General features: G+C 41.3%; 1 protein-coding gene across 3 annotated transcripts in view; it reads left to right on the plus strand.

Annotated features, from left to right (window-relative positions):
* The first annotated feature begins 414 nt into the window (after positions 1 to 414).
* The window catches only part of INPP4B (inositol polyphosphate-4-phosphatase type II B), a 478,846-nt gene continuing 466,167 nt past the window's right edge, over positions 415 to 13,093 (plus strand). For 2 of the 3 annotated variants that reach the window (XM_075929896.1, XM_075929898.1), the window contains exon 1: positions 424 to 890. The gene's annotated coding sequence lies outside the window, so the exon portion shown is untranslated. Of the gene's footprint in view, positions 891 to 13,093 lie in introns of all 3 variants that reach the window. The other variant, XM_075929897.1, reaches the window with a different exon arrangement.

A 13,093-nucleotide genomic window follows, 5' to 3' on the forward strand; every position in this document is an offset into this window, starting at 1 on the left:
ATGTAGCACTTTAAAGACTAACAAGATGGTTTATTAGATGATGAGCTTTCGTGGGCCAGACCCACTTGATCTGAGGAAGTGGGTCTGGCCCACGAAAGCTCATCATCTAATAAACCATCTTGTTAGTCTTTAAAGTGCTACATTGTCCTGCATTTTGCTTCCTCCTCAGATAAATCGCCTAGATCGATGCAGTTAAGGGTGTTGTTCCTCCCCCCTTGAAATGCCCCATGTGGAGAAGCGTGACTAATACAACCCCGTGGCCATGAGGGGGCATCCACAGAAGAAGCCGGGGAGGAGGTCAGGGCTTGACCCTTTCCTAGAGGGGTCCGGGGAGGAACTCTGGTCTCCAGCCCATGGGCAGGGAGCCTCGGGGGCTGCTCGCGCTCAGGAGAGCTCTGCCCACGCTGCCGGCCCCAGGGGGAGCTGCAGCAGCGGACGCCCGGCTCCCTCTGGGCGGCGGGAGGGGAATGGCAGCTTCTCCCTCCCACACGCCCGGCTCGGTCTCGCCTCCTCCAACAGGTCACCTCGCTGTGAGCGCGGCTGCTTTGCGCAGTGACAGGCTGGGAAGCGGCGGCGGGAGAAGGAGCAGCAGGCGGGCGCCAGGGCAGGAGCTCGGGCGCCGCCGCGGGCTGGCTGCGGTGACATTGGGAGGAGGCGGGCGCGCTCGAGCGAGCTGCAACTTCTCGCTGCGGCTGCGACCGCGACCGGGCGGGGGTGGCCGGGACTCGCTGCCCAGCAGCACCGCAGCTCTCGCCCCTGCCTTTCTCTCGTCGCCTCGGCCGGAGGCTGCGGACTATAAATAGCCAAGTACCCAGCCGCCGAGAGGCGGGCGGCCCGGGAGGGGAGCGCGGCTCCAGGCTCGGCGCGGCAGGCGCCCTGCTCCCACCCAGGTAACCACCGTGCGGACGGGCCGGGGCTTCCAGGGGGTCTGGCCGCGTGCGGCGGGGAGCAGGGGGCGGTCAGGTGAAGCCTCCGCCGGGGTCAAGTTTCGCTTGTGTTACGGGCTGGAAAGCGGAGCCTGGAAGGTGCCCCAGCCAGGGGCGTTGCAAAGCCTCCCGGTCCAGGCAGGGCATGTCACTTGCCCCCCACGCGGCAGCGCTGGGGAGTTGGTCAGGGGCTTGTGACTACTTGGGTCAGAGATGGAGCCGGGGGCTCTTGGGCAGTTGCTGCGTCCCCACCTGTCCAGCGGGTGGAAGTTGCTGCTCCCTTTTGCCCTCTCATGCCTGCTCCTGCCCGCTCCTGGGCGGCGGGTAATGCTGGGGGATCTGCCCCTCTTTAGTGTCACCCTTTCTTTGCCTCAGCGGTGGGGCTAGAGCCAGGGTGGACGGGTTGGGTGTCGGTGGGTGCTTCCCTTGTTTCTGTCTCTGCCCCGCCACCCCAGCTGAGGAGACTTGCCACTGGGTACCAAATAAGGATGCTGCCCGGGGAAGGGAGACCCATACAGTGCTGAGATTCGCCTAGCTTGAAGGCTGCTGCTGTGTACAACTTGTTAGCAAAAGCCGCTGGGGGTTTCTCTCACTTTTTCACCTTAATGAGGGGATTTGAGTTGTCTGGTCTCTCTGTTCGTGGTCTAGGACGCATTTCTTCAGTTCATTTCAGGCTCCATATTTTTCTTATCACCCTTCAGCAGTTGCAAAATGTGCTCCTTTACAATGTGGCAGTTCTTAAATGCCATGACTAGTGGGTTTAAATGAGTTATTTAAAATATTTTGTTCCTGACATTTGAAAGGTTGATACATAACTGGCTATGCTGGGAATACAAATCCTCCTCCTATTGGATTAATTTTTGTAGACCAGTAACAGGATGCCAGCTGCATGTTACAAATGACAAGGTGTTTACCCACATAGACTGTAGTAGTCATCAGGAGCTAAGGCATTATATAAAAATACATTGAAGATAGCTGTGACCTAATATGCTATCAGCTAGGACAAATAATAAAGGTGAGACTTTGTTTTTATGCCACTGCTCCTCCCACAAATTGTCTCAAATGGTAAAATAATGTGAATGTAAAAGACCTTTATGTTATCATGAACTTCTTGACTTGATTTATATTAAATATGAATTTTGATTATAGTGACTTAAAGTTAAAGAAATAATGGAAATGTTTTTGAAAGTATACAAAACCCTCATTTTTCATCTAATGTGTTTTAATCCCTCTATCTTTCTTGTCTAGAAATATTTATGCTTATTTAATTAGCCAGATTTCAGTATATGTAATCAGGTTGGTACAAATCATATTAAAATCTAGGCTTTAGTTCTGAGTGTGCATGAGGTATTGATCTGAACCTAATATTTCTAGTCCTCACTGACTACACATATACTCTACATCTGTGTTTCAAAGGTCTTTATACTGCAAAGGTGATGCATGAAAATAAGTGTAAATGACAAATACTGGCAATATTCACTTCAATATCAAAGTACTGATCCATTTTATGGATTAATTACTAGACTTTTTTTAAAAAAGTGTGCTTGCTGAAATACAGAAATACAAAAAAATCTGAAGTTGTTCATAGAATTTGGTGGTTAGGAAGGGCAATCTGCATTTCTTAATTGATTTCTATAAAACAGGTTCTAACTGAGATTTAGGGTTCTATCTTTTAATCCAGGAGATTGTATGGGACTTCATGAAGCTAGGAGTTACCTTTGCAGGACTAAATCCTGCTCGAGTTACTCAAGATAATAGTCCCACTGAAATTAAAGTACTAGCAGTGATGAGAGTAAGGGGAGAAGAAAGTGGCCCTCATTGGGCAGGCAGTCCTAAAGGGTTGAACAGGGTTTACAAATTTACATCTGGTCAGAATTTAGCGTAGAAATAGTTTCACGTTAATCAGAGATTTAAATTTATTTCTGCCTTGACATAAAATCCAAGATGGCAGTATTGAAAGGGCAGAGATCTGTGAACTCTGCTAAGTCCTCTTGGGAACCTGTATTCATTTCATTTCTCATCTGACTAAATAAGAGGTCATGAGGAAAAAATATTTTGTCATTTAAATTAGAGCGGGAGAACTTGGATTAGTCTTCCCTTGTTCCTCCCCTGTTAGTATATTATATGGTTTGTCTAGTCCAGTTTTAATTGATTCCCAGTGATGTGGATTTTCTATTACCTTATTTGAACTTTTATAAATAGCTACACATTGATATGAATTCACAAATAATAAGTTCAATAATTGCCTTGGAGTTTTTTTATGGTAGAATTCATTCTATTTGTCTTTGTTTTCCTAAAAATTGTTTCTGAAAATCGCTTTATAAGCCAAGTTTAGACAGACATGGTGCCTTTACATGCAAAAAGAAGGGTCTAGAAGGTGCTCCCACTTAGACTGGTGTAAGTCCATTGTTAATTTACACAGGTGTTGATTTACACAGGTGAAAGTAAAAACAGAATCAAGCCTAAGTTGTTAAATAGGCCTCATGAGTCAGTCTGAGATACTAAAAATTTTCCCCTTGCCCTTTAGTGACTAATTGCCTATAGACATTTTTAAGTTGGACTTCTTTCAAGGGCCAGTGGTAGAAATATATATATTTTTTAATGTGAACTCTTAGGCAACATTAAGTATAGTTATGTAACTGATCTATTATAATATTAAAAGTGTTATAATTTATCAGGTGTGTTCAGGTGAATCAATATTGCATGATCATATGTTGTTCAGTAACACTTTTAAAAACATCACTTGGTATCCTTGGTAGATATTGTTTGCCCTTTAAACATCATAATGTTAAGGTATTTCCCATACAATTGGACCTTTATTATGCACACACGGAAGTGATATGCTCACAGAGAAATTTTCTAGAAAGCATCCTGTAGATAGTTAAACATGAAGAAATGAAATTAGTAAAATGATCTTGTCTGAAAGATGAACAGAACTAATTTAATAAGTTTTTTCATGAAAAAGAGTGTTCCTAAATATTTGTGTGTATGTCATAATTTCACCAGCCTTCTTGTCCTATTGCTCCTTTGTGTATCTGCCATTGAAAAGTAAATGTCACTTAGAGTGAAGATGCTAATTTGACAAGTATAGTAGAATCTGTTGCAGCAGCTTTTCTGGTCATTGGAAGAGATGGCTATTTAATACAATATGATTAATAGGGAGAAAATCTTGTAGAAAATGAGATTTCACTCTGTGCAGGTTATGCTAAGTTTTCATGAAACTTTCCTGTAGTTTACAAACAACATTTCTAGCAGTTTAGTGGTACCTAAAGCATACTTTAAGCTTATAGGTAAGGTATGTGTTTTTCCTTATAAACATGATTTTGAAAAATTCCATCTGCAGCAGGGATGTTAAATATCGGTTAATTGAATAGTCAAGTAACCTCAAGAATTCTAGTCCCACCCTGTTACTTGATCAGTTAGTCGACAAGTCTGTAGCTCCCAAGGGTGGGGCCGGGAGCCCTAATTTGCAGTAAGTTGGAGAGTGTGGGTAAATAGTTGGGCATGATTTTGGCTTGCACCATGTATAGTTATTTACACTTAATTTGCACAGAGGTAAAACACTAACAAATCAGAATTATTGTTTTGTGCAATGTGAGTATAAAGGCACTTTAATTCTGATTTGGGTAGTGATTTTATTTTTACTTTGCACATGTCTACATAGCTACACAAAATTCCTGGAGAGTGAATTTTTCACTAATATAATGGTGTAAATCTGGAATAATTCGTCATTGATTTTAATGGGGTCAGACCATTAAAGACTGTTGAAAAGAGGAACAGCATCTGGCCTCAAAAATTGAACTGTGAGATTTGATGTTCAGAATAATTGCAATCCACTGCTATCAGTGATCCTTTTAGGTATCAATTCAAGGGAACATCTTAGAATGTCCAATAGAAATTAGAAACCGTGGGGATTGTGTAGAAGGAGTACTTTCCTGTCTGTAATCAAAGTAACTTAACTACCTTCTGAAGTTAGACTGATTTTTTTTTAATTATTTCAGGCACACTATTTATGGAACATTTTTGCCCCCAACTGTCATGACAAACAATTAGTGAAACGGCTGTTGGGTAGTCACATGACACTGCTTTGTTGGGCAAATTGGCAGTGATAGTAGGAACACTTCCTGTGTGGGGAAAGCTGTCATTCAAGCTGATCATAGAGTAAGCTTTAAGACTGGTACAGCTTGTGTTTCAGCTTCATAGCGATCAGACTTCTCATTCAAAGATGATAGGCTCTAATGATTGAACACTAAAGCAAAGGAATATGGTACAAACAGAGATAGCAAGTTGGGATAAAACAATGAAATCTTTAAATTTGAAATGTCTAAAAAGACAAATAAGGGAGATTAGGGCTATGTTTCTTAACCACTAACAGTAATTTTCAGTATTTATTTTAAGATGGAAAACTGCTAAACCTATAATATTCTAATGGGTGTATCTGTTAACAATTTTCATAATAAATCATGTATATTGAATATTGAAGAACTAAACTCCATGTTGGATTTTTACACGTCCATATGCAATTTTGCAATTTTGCAATTTTAATGCTTGTCAGTGCCATCTGGTTTTAATTTCTGAGGCTGGCTTTTGTTCATGTGAAAATAGTCTTGTTTTCTCCCAAGGATCTCTCTCTTTCGTCAAACAATATACAAATGCGTTGACTGCTTTTTGTATGAAAAATATTTTGATTTAAAAAAAAATTACATGTTCTGAAGTCTGTCGGATACTTGAAATGTAAATACATTCTACACTAGATGGCAGTATATAATACTAAGAAGCCTTAGATCATTTTAACTGTAACAAAATACATCTGAAAATGTTATCCATAGTTTCTAAGCCAACTGGCTGAGGAGCCCAAGATTTTCAGAATTATGCCTTGAAGACTGACACATCTATAGTGTAGCTGTCTAAGTGCCTAAATCCTGTTCACTGTCAGTGAAAAGTACCACTTCTAAAAGTCTCTGCAGTTTCTAATTGTTTGTAGTGTAGTTGTAGCGGTGTGGTGCTGGGTTATTAGAGAAACAAGAGAGCCTTGTGCAAGCTCTTGGGTCTTGTCTCGTAGGCTCCTTTCTCGGTTATTTAGGTGGTTTTGACAATATAATTCTAAATTAAAATGTAAAGACTTGATTTTTTTATCAGTCAATAAAATTAAAACCAATACCTAGATGAGACCTAGCAAATATATTTAGTAGATGTATTGGGCCTGATTGTAACATGCGAGGTAAGGCCTGGCTTATGCACAAACTTTTTTTGTATTGATTAAACTGTTTTGATTGGGGATATGATTATTCTACTGACGTAGTTAAATCTGTATGGTTCCTAGTGGGAATGCTGTTATACTGTTAGAAAGGTGGCGTATGCCAGTGTAGCTTAGGCCAGGTCTACATTTGACCTTGGAGGTTGAGTTAAGATACACAACTCCAGCTACGTAAAATACATAGCTCGAATTGGCATACCTTAAGCCAAGCTTGGCACTATCTTTACAGAGGAAGGCAAATGGGAGAAAATGCTCCCATCAGCTTTCCTTACTCCTTGTGACTGCCAGGGGTACTGGTGCCAGCTGGAGCCACCCTTAGCTTTTGAGTTAGAGGATTTTAACTAGACCTGCTAAAACAAATGCCAGAAGATTGATCTCCAGCTCTAGGTTGCCAGATGGTGTAACCAAAAATACCACACCTTCCCCCCCCCAAAAAACACTGAGGAAAAAATTCTGGTGAGGAAAAAAAGGGGGAGACCAAAGTTGTTGAGCAAAAAACAAAAGGACCCTGAGAGTTATAAAGCAATAAATAAAATTAAAAAACCTCAACATGGCCCCTTTAAGAAATGACTTTGAGGCTTTTTGCCGGTGGCCATCTTGTTTTCCTGCTCCAAGGCAGAAGACATCTCCCCGGCGGAACTAGGTATGCAGGGGGAGGCTGAGCCTGGAGGCTGAGCCTGGTTACTGAGTGTGTGTAGGGTTACTAGGTGTCTGATATTTTCACCTCCTGGCAGGGAAAAAATTTCAGAAAATACCGGACACCTAAAATGTCCGGTATTTTCTGAATTCTTTTACTGGACAGGATGCGAAAATACTGGATTGTCCGGGTCAATATCGGACACTTGGCAACCCTATCCAGCTCAACAAGTGGCCTTAGTCTCATAATGGAAGGAGAACAGGCTGTACTGTAAGGTACCTTCGTACTGATATCAGGGATGTAAGCGCCTAGTCAACTATCAGATAAGCATAAAATTAGTTGAGTAGCAATAGGACTAGTCGCTTCCCCCCCCCCCACCTTGCTGCCTCTGTCAGAGAGCGGCAGAAAGTGTGTGTGTGGGGGGAGCAGGAACTGGTACTAAGGAGGCAATGGCTTAAAAGCTGGTTCCCCCCAGCATCATCTCAGTGGGGGTAGGGGAGGCAGAGACACAGCTGGGAAATGGCACGAGTGGGGACTGAAGCAGTCCCCGCTTGCACTGGTTCTGATTGCTGTGCTTCTGCTTCTGCTTCTGAAATGTACAAGAAGGACCTGCCTTCCCTTGTGCTTTTGAAATATACAAGAGTCCCATAGGGCTCTTACTACATTTCAAAGGCTGAAGCCGCAGTTCCCCCCTTCTGCTGTGGTTCACTCTTAATATATTTAAAAGGCTGTGGCACGGCTCCCCCTTACCAGCTAATTGAGTAGTCGATGGAAATTCCATCAACTACTCATTAGCTGATTATTTGAAATTTAACATCTCTAACTGGTATTCTTCTGTATGTTGATAAAGAAATGTAAATGGGTTTGAAGTGGGTGTAACTGCACTCTTTTTTATGCTACCAAAGCAGTGTAGAGGAGGTGTAGTATAGGTGAAAATTATGCCCAGGGCTCGCCGAACTGCGGCGAGCCCTGTTCGCCAGCCACGCTGTCCGGCGATCTGCGTATGCGGAGATTGTTCTGCGCATGCGCAGATCGCCCAAACCCAGTTCTTCCGGGTTACAATCTACTCGCCCGTAGTGAGTAGATTCTATTATTTGTTGAGCCCTGATTATGCCCATTTGGGGGAGATGGAAATACATTCCTCTTAAATATGGCTTGAAGTGCTTCCATAGTGTCCTCTTGCAATAGCTGATTACATGGATTACCTGAAAGAAAGATGAAATAAGCACAATGTGGTATACAGTTTTGGTCACTATATTTGGGGAAGAGAAGGACACCTATGCTACAGAAAGATTTTGAGAAAATTGTAGATGTACAATTTGTAAAAATTATGTATGCACAGTCTTAAAGTCTGAGGCTAAGGTGGGTATGGTTATGTACTATAGAAGCACACAAATGGATAATATGAAGGTGGTAATTATTTTTCATTAGTGATACTTCTGAAAAATTGAAACAACAATTTTAAAACAATTATTTTTAGTAACAAGATAAATACAGAATGCGAAGGAATCAAATATACTAGAAATCCACAAATCAATGTGTGAGGTATCAAATGGGTGATAATCTGGAGATCTTAGTTCTGTCTAAACATAAAAGCAAGGAAGACTGACTAGATAATCTCAACTGTAAGAGTTCTATATCTTGTCTTTGATCAGCAATATATTATGAGTATTTGCAAGTATACTTGTAAGTAATAGCAGCTTCATTGAACCTTGTGGATGCTTTTTTCTGAATTGGATTTTAATTCTTAAACTTAAAAAATTAAATATGATTTTCTTGTAAAATCACATACTAGAAGAAGTAAAAATTGTTCACATATTGAGATTAAGTCTTCACTGGCTGTCAACGTATCTCTGGTGTTTTGCACTCAACAGATTCAGCATTTCATGTGCTCTGAAACATATCCATTCCCCCTCCAGTTGTCCTGTGTTAAGTGAAAAAATGTCTTTAAAATAAAAAGCAATTGGATTTTTCAATCACAGTATTTAAGAAAATGTACCACTATCAGAAGAAAACAGAGATATGTAGAAATATTTAGTGATCAAAATGCCCTGGTTCCCTGACTTCACCACTAGTTGTCTAATACATTTTACAGCTTCAGAGCAGGGATGTTAAGAAGCAAGTAATTAGCTAATTGAGTTGTCAGTGTAATTTCCATTGACTAGTCAATAAGGGGAGGGCGCTCGCTACCCGCAGTGCAGCTCTGCAGTTTAAATGTAGTAGGAGCAGGGTGTGCAGGCAGCCCGGCTTCAACTACATTTAAACTACAGAGCCACAGTGGGATTAGCTCCTGGAGGTGGCGTGAGCTGGGACTGAGCAGTAACCCACCTGGCTCTTACTACATTTAAAAAGCAGAGGCACAGTGGTCCCAGACTGAAGCAGTCATAGCTCGCGCTGGGTCCCCTGCTGCGCCTCTGCCTCGCCTGCTCCCTTCTCCCCCCCCCGCCCTGCGGAGACAGTGCTGGGGGAACCAAAGCCAGGTCCCCCCAGCACCAGCTCCTGTTCCCCCCTCCTTGCAGAGAGGCAGTGGGGAGGGGGGAAAGCGAGTAGGCAAGCAGTGACTCTACTACCCGATAAGCCTAGGCTTATTGAGTAGCCGACTACTCAACTAGTTGCATACATCCCTACTTCAGAGTTTAATTTCTGATTTTTAACTGGATTTTGATCAAGATGATATAAAGGATACACTTTCAAATTTATTTTAAAATAAAATGTTTGTATAGGCTTAAATATTTCTTTTGCAAATAAATACTTCTGCATCTGTAGGTGGGTTTTGAAGGCATAATAGGTGAGTAGACACTTACATATGAACTATCGATGCAATGTTTTGAAAACTCTGCTTTAATGTTTATAATCTCTTATCTGCAGCAAACAAATCCTTATGTTACTTCTCCATGCCGACATAGTAGACTCAATGATACGTGGTTGTTGCTTGGACTTCAACTTCAAATAGAGCTAATAAACCAGCATTCTGTATCTTTTAAGTAGTTTTTGCAACTTATTTCACTTCTGTTGCTTGAGTGACAGCCTTAGGTTTTCTTGGGCAAAAGAAGTGGCACAGCTGTATACTGATCTTTTTCAGCACACGTTGAGTCTATTCTTGTATTGAAGTTATTGTGAGTCTCCTAATGGCTTGAATGAGAGAAGGATCGTGCTAAAACGGCTATAGGAACTCAGAGAGGTCTGAACCTTATAGGAATATCCCATTGCAAGCAAAATATTAATAGGGTTTTTTTTATTTACAAAAAAATTGTTTCCATTCTAGCCTAGGAAGATAATTCATTATAAAATTGATCATTTCCAAACTAGTACTATTGTCAGTCAGGCGGGTTTGTCCTGATGGGTTCCTGCTCTGTCGATGATAACCAGAAGGCTGCTTGCATTTGTGCTCAATGATGTGTGCCGTGTTGACTTACGTAGTTAGTCACCACAGCATACCCTGAGAGAGCCCCCAAAGGCCCCCAAAGGCCCCCAAAGGCCACAAATCAGATAAGGCTTATTGTTAAGTGAAGTACAGTAATAGTTGTCAGTAGACTCTGCTGAAGCACTACGCATATGTAATTCATAACAATGGAATAACTCAATCAGTGGGTCATCTCTCTGCCCCTTAGGTGATTCAAAGACTGTTCCCCCCAAGACACCCCTATATATACAGGTACAAACAAGTTACACAACACTCCTGATGTGTCAGGTTGCCACCCTCTGATGCTTCTTAGATGCTACCCATTACCCTGTACCTTGTGGTTTGATTAGATCATCGCTATCCTTCATGCTGTCATTTTAGACCCTTTCCTGAACCTGAGTCTGTATCTGTGGGGAGTGTGGGTACCAAGGTCTTTTTTAATGAGCTGGTGTTGCCATGTGCTTTCAAGTTATGACTGGTACCAATTACTGTTTCACAGTCAGTAGCTAGTATCAATTACTATTCTACACTTGGGCCTATTACCAATTAGTGTTTTACACTCTCAGCCCTGTTCTTGCCAAGTTCTGTGAGGAGGGGGCTGCCTCTTGCTCACAGCTTATCTTAGCTTTATATTAGCCATGTTTTGTTCATTGTTAGCTAGGCCTCAGGCCTCAAACCAGGCCTGTGCTAAATGGGCTTTTGTTTCAGGCCTTCATCTTATTGCAGGTACTAGTTCAGTTTATTGAATAGCTCACTAATAAGGTGTCACAGAGCTATCCATGAATATTAAGTTTTATATAAACAAAAGAATACAGAATTAGCTTGTTCTTTAAAACAGCAAAATTATGCTTACTCATTTTAAACTTGATGAAACCATCTCCAACTTAATCAGTTTTGGCACATTACAATAGACTGACAGACTTGGGCATTTTGCCTAAAGCTACAATCTATTTTGTTTCTCCTCTGTCTCATTCAGTTAATCAAAACAAGATAGTATAGGTGAAAATCACCTCGGGTTTGTGGCTGACTTTTTTAGAAATATTCAGTTAATAACTTGATGCTCCTGAACTATTCTAATTCCTAAATTTTTTTTTATTTGACTGTTGAAAAGAATAATGAACATCCACCATAGGCCTGGAGGAAATCTTACTTGTTTTGTGAGAAGCTGTTTTAATTCCATAAGCTCAGTTGATAGGCTTAGGGATTCTATTTCTGTGATCTAGCAGTGTCTCCTGCTATTGTTCAAAGCTCAAAGTAGAAGTGTTTTTCTAATGTGGAATTCAAATGTCCTTAATCACAACAAATAAGGCGTTTGTTTTAAAGGCAATAAGGTACAGCACTAGCAGTTGTGATCCCAGTTTTCAACTTATTTTTTCGGAACAGTTTCTAATCCTGATGAATTGTCAGTTACGCTATAGTAAATAATTCAACAGAGCCTTTGTTGTGCCATCAGCAACACTGCTTATATATTTGCTCTCCTAAGTAATATGCCTGGGGCCAGCCAGATTCTCATCCAGTTTACAGTGGAGTAAGTCTTTTGAAGCCGGTGGAGACTCCAGATTTGTACTGGTGTAAATAAGGTCCAAATCTGGTCCTTCGTCTACTGCTAAAAGTAATTTATTTATTATTTAAGCTATTTTAATTAAGTGGAGGTCATATTTTGTCGCTCCTGAAAAGTGCATCCAAGAGGCAACATGGTCTAATGGATAGGTAATTGGACTGGCACTCAATTGTGGGTTCTGTTCTCAGTGCTGTTGCTGGCTCACTGGAAGTCCCTGAGTGCATCATTCAGTTTACTGTTGTGGAAAAAAAAGCAAACATCGTTCTGGGATGCATTAGCAGGAGTGGTATAGCAAGAAGAGAAAAGTAATTCTTCCACTCTACCCTGTACTGATTACGCCTCAAATGGAATATTGTATCCAGTTCTAGGCAACACATTTCATAGAAGATGTGGGCAAAGTAGAGAAAGTCCAGAGAAGAGCAACAAAAATGATTGAAGGGCCAGAAAACATGACCTAAGAGAGAAGATTAAAATAATTAAGTTGGTTTGTTCTGGAAACAAGAAGATTGAAAGGGGACATAACAGTTTTCAAATATCTAAACAGTTGTTATAAGGAAGAGGGAGAAAGATCAAGTAACAAAGGGCTTAAAATGTAGCAAGGGAGGTTTAGTTTTTATATTAGGAAAAACTACCTGTCAGGGTGATTAAGCACTGGAATAAATTGCCTAGGGAAGTTATAGAATCTCAGTCATTGGAAATTTTTAAGAGCAGGTTAAACAAACGCCTGTCAGGGATGGTCTAGAAGATGGTGGTTGGTCCTGCCATGAGTGCAGAGGACTGGACTTTGTGACCTCTCAAGGTCCCTTCCAGTTCTATGTTTGTATTCTATATAACATCTTTGCTTACATTTCTCGATCTGTAAAAGAGAGAGCAGATAATTATAGCAACGAGAAGTCCTGTGGCACCATATAGACTTAAGAGATAATTATACTTATCCAACTTTGAAGTCCGTGGGCCAGATTCCAATCTGTTAAATCTACTGTTTTAATGGTAAATAAGAGCAGACCCAAATGACAGAATACCTGGAATCACTGCTTCTTTACTAGACAGAAACAGAAAACAAGGAGCAGTAGGTCTAGATGTGGAGGAGGGGCTGGAAGGCAGAGAGCATCCTGTTCACCTAGAATTGAGTTGAGAGAAGGTGCCTAGGTACCTGGGCAAATACATGTCAATGTAAATTGAAAGAATGAGCAAGGGAGCAAGCGTTTGCATGCACAGGTATAGTTTTCTGCTCTCAGATGCAGCTTACACCCTATTTAGAACTTGAATTTGCATCCTTGACAGGTGGTCTCATACTTGGCTGCTTCTG

The sequence above is a fragment of the Pelodiscus sinensis genome, chromosome 5 (assembly GCF_049634645.1).
Source record: "Pelodiscus sinensis isolate JC-2024 chromosome 5, ASM4963464v1, whole genome shotgun sequence".
Classification (NCBI taxonomy): Eukaryota; Metazoa; Chordata; order Testudines; family Trionychidae; genus Pelodiscus; species Pelodiscus sinensis.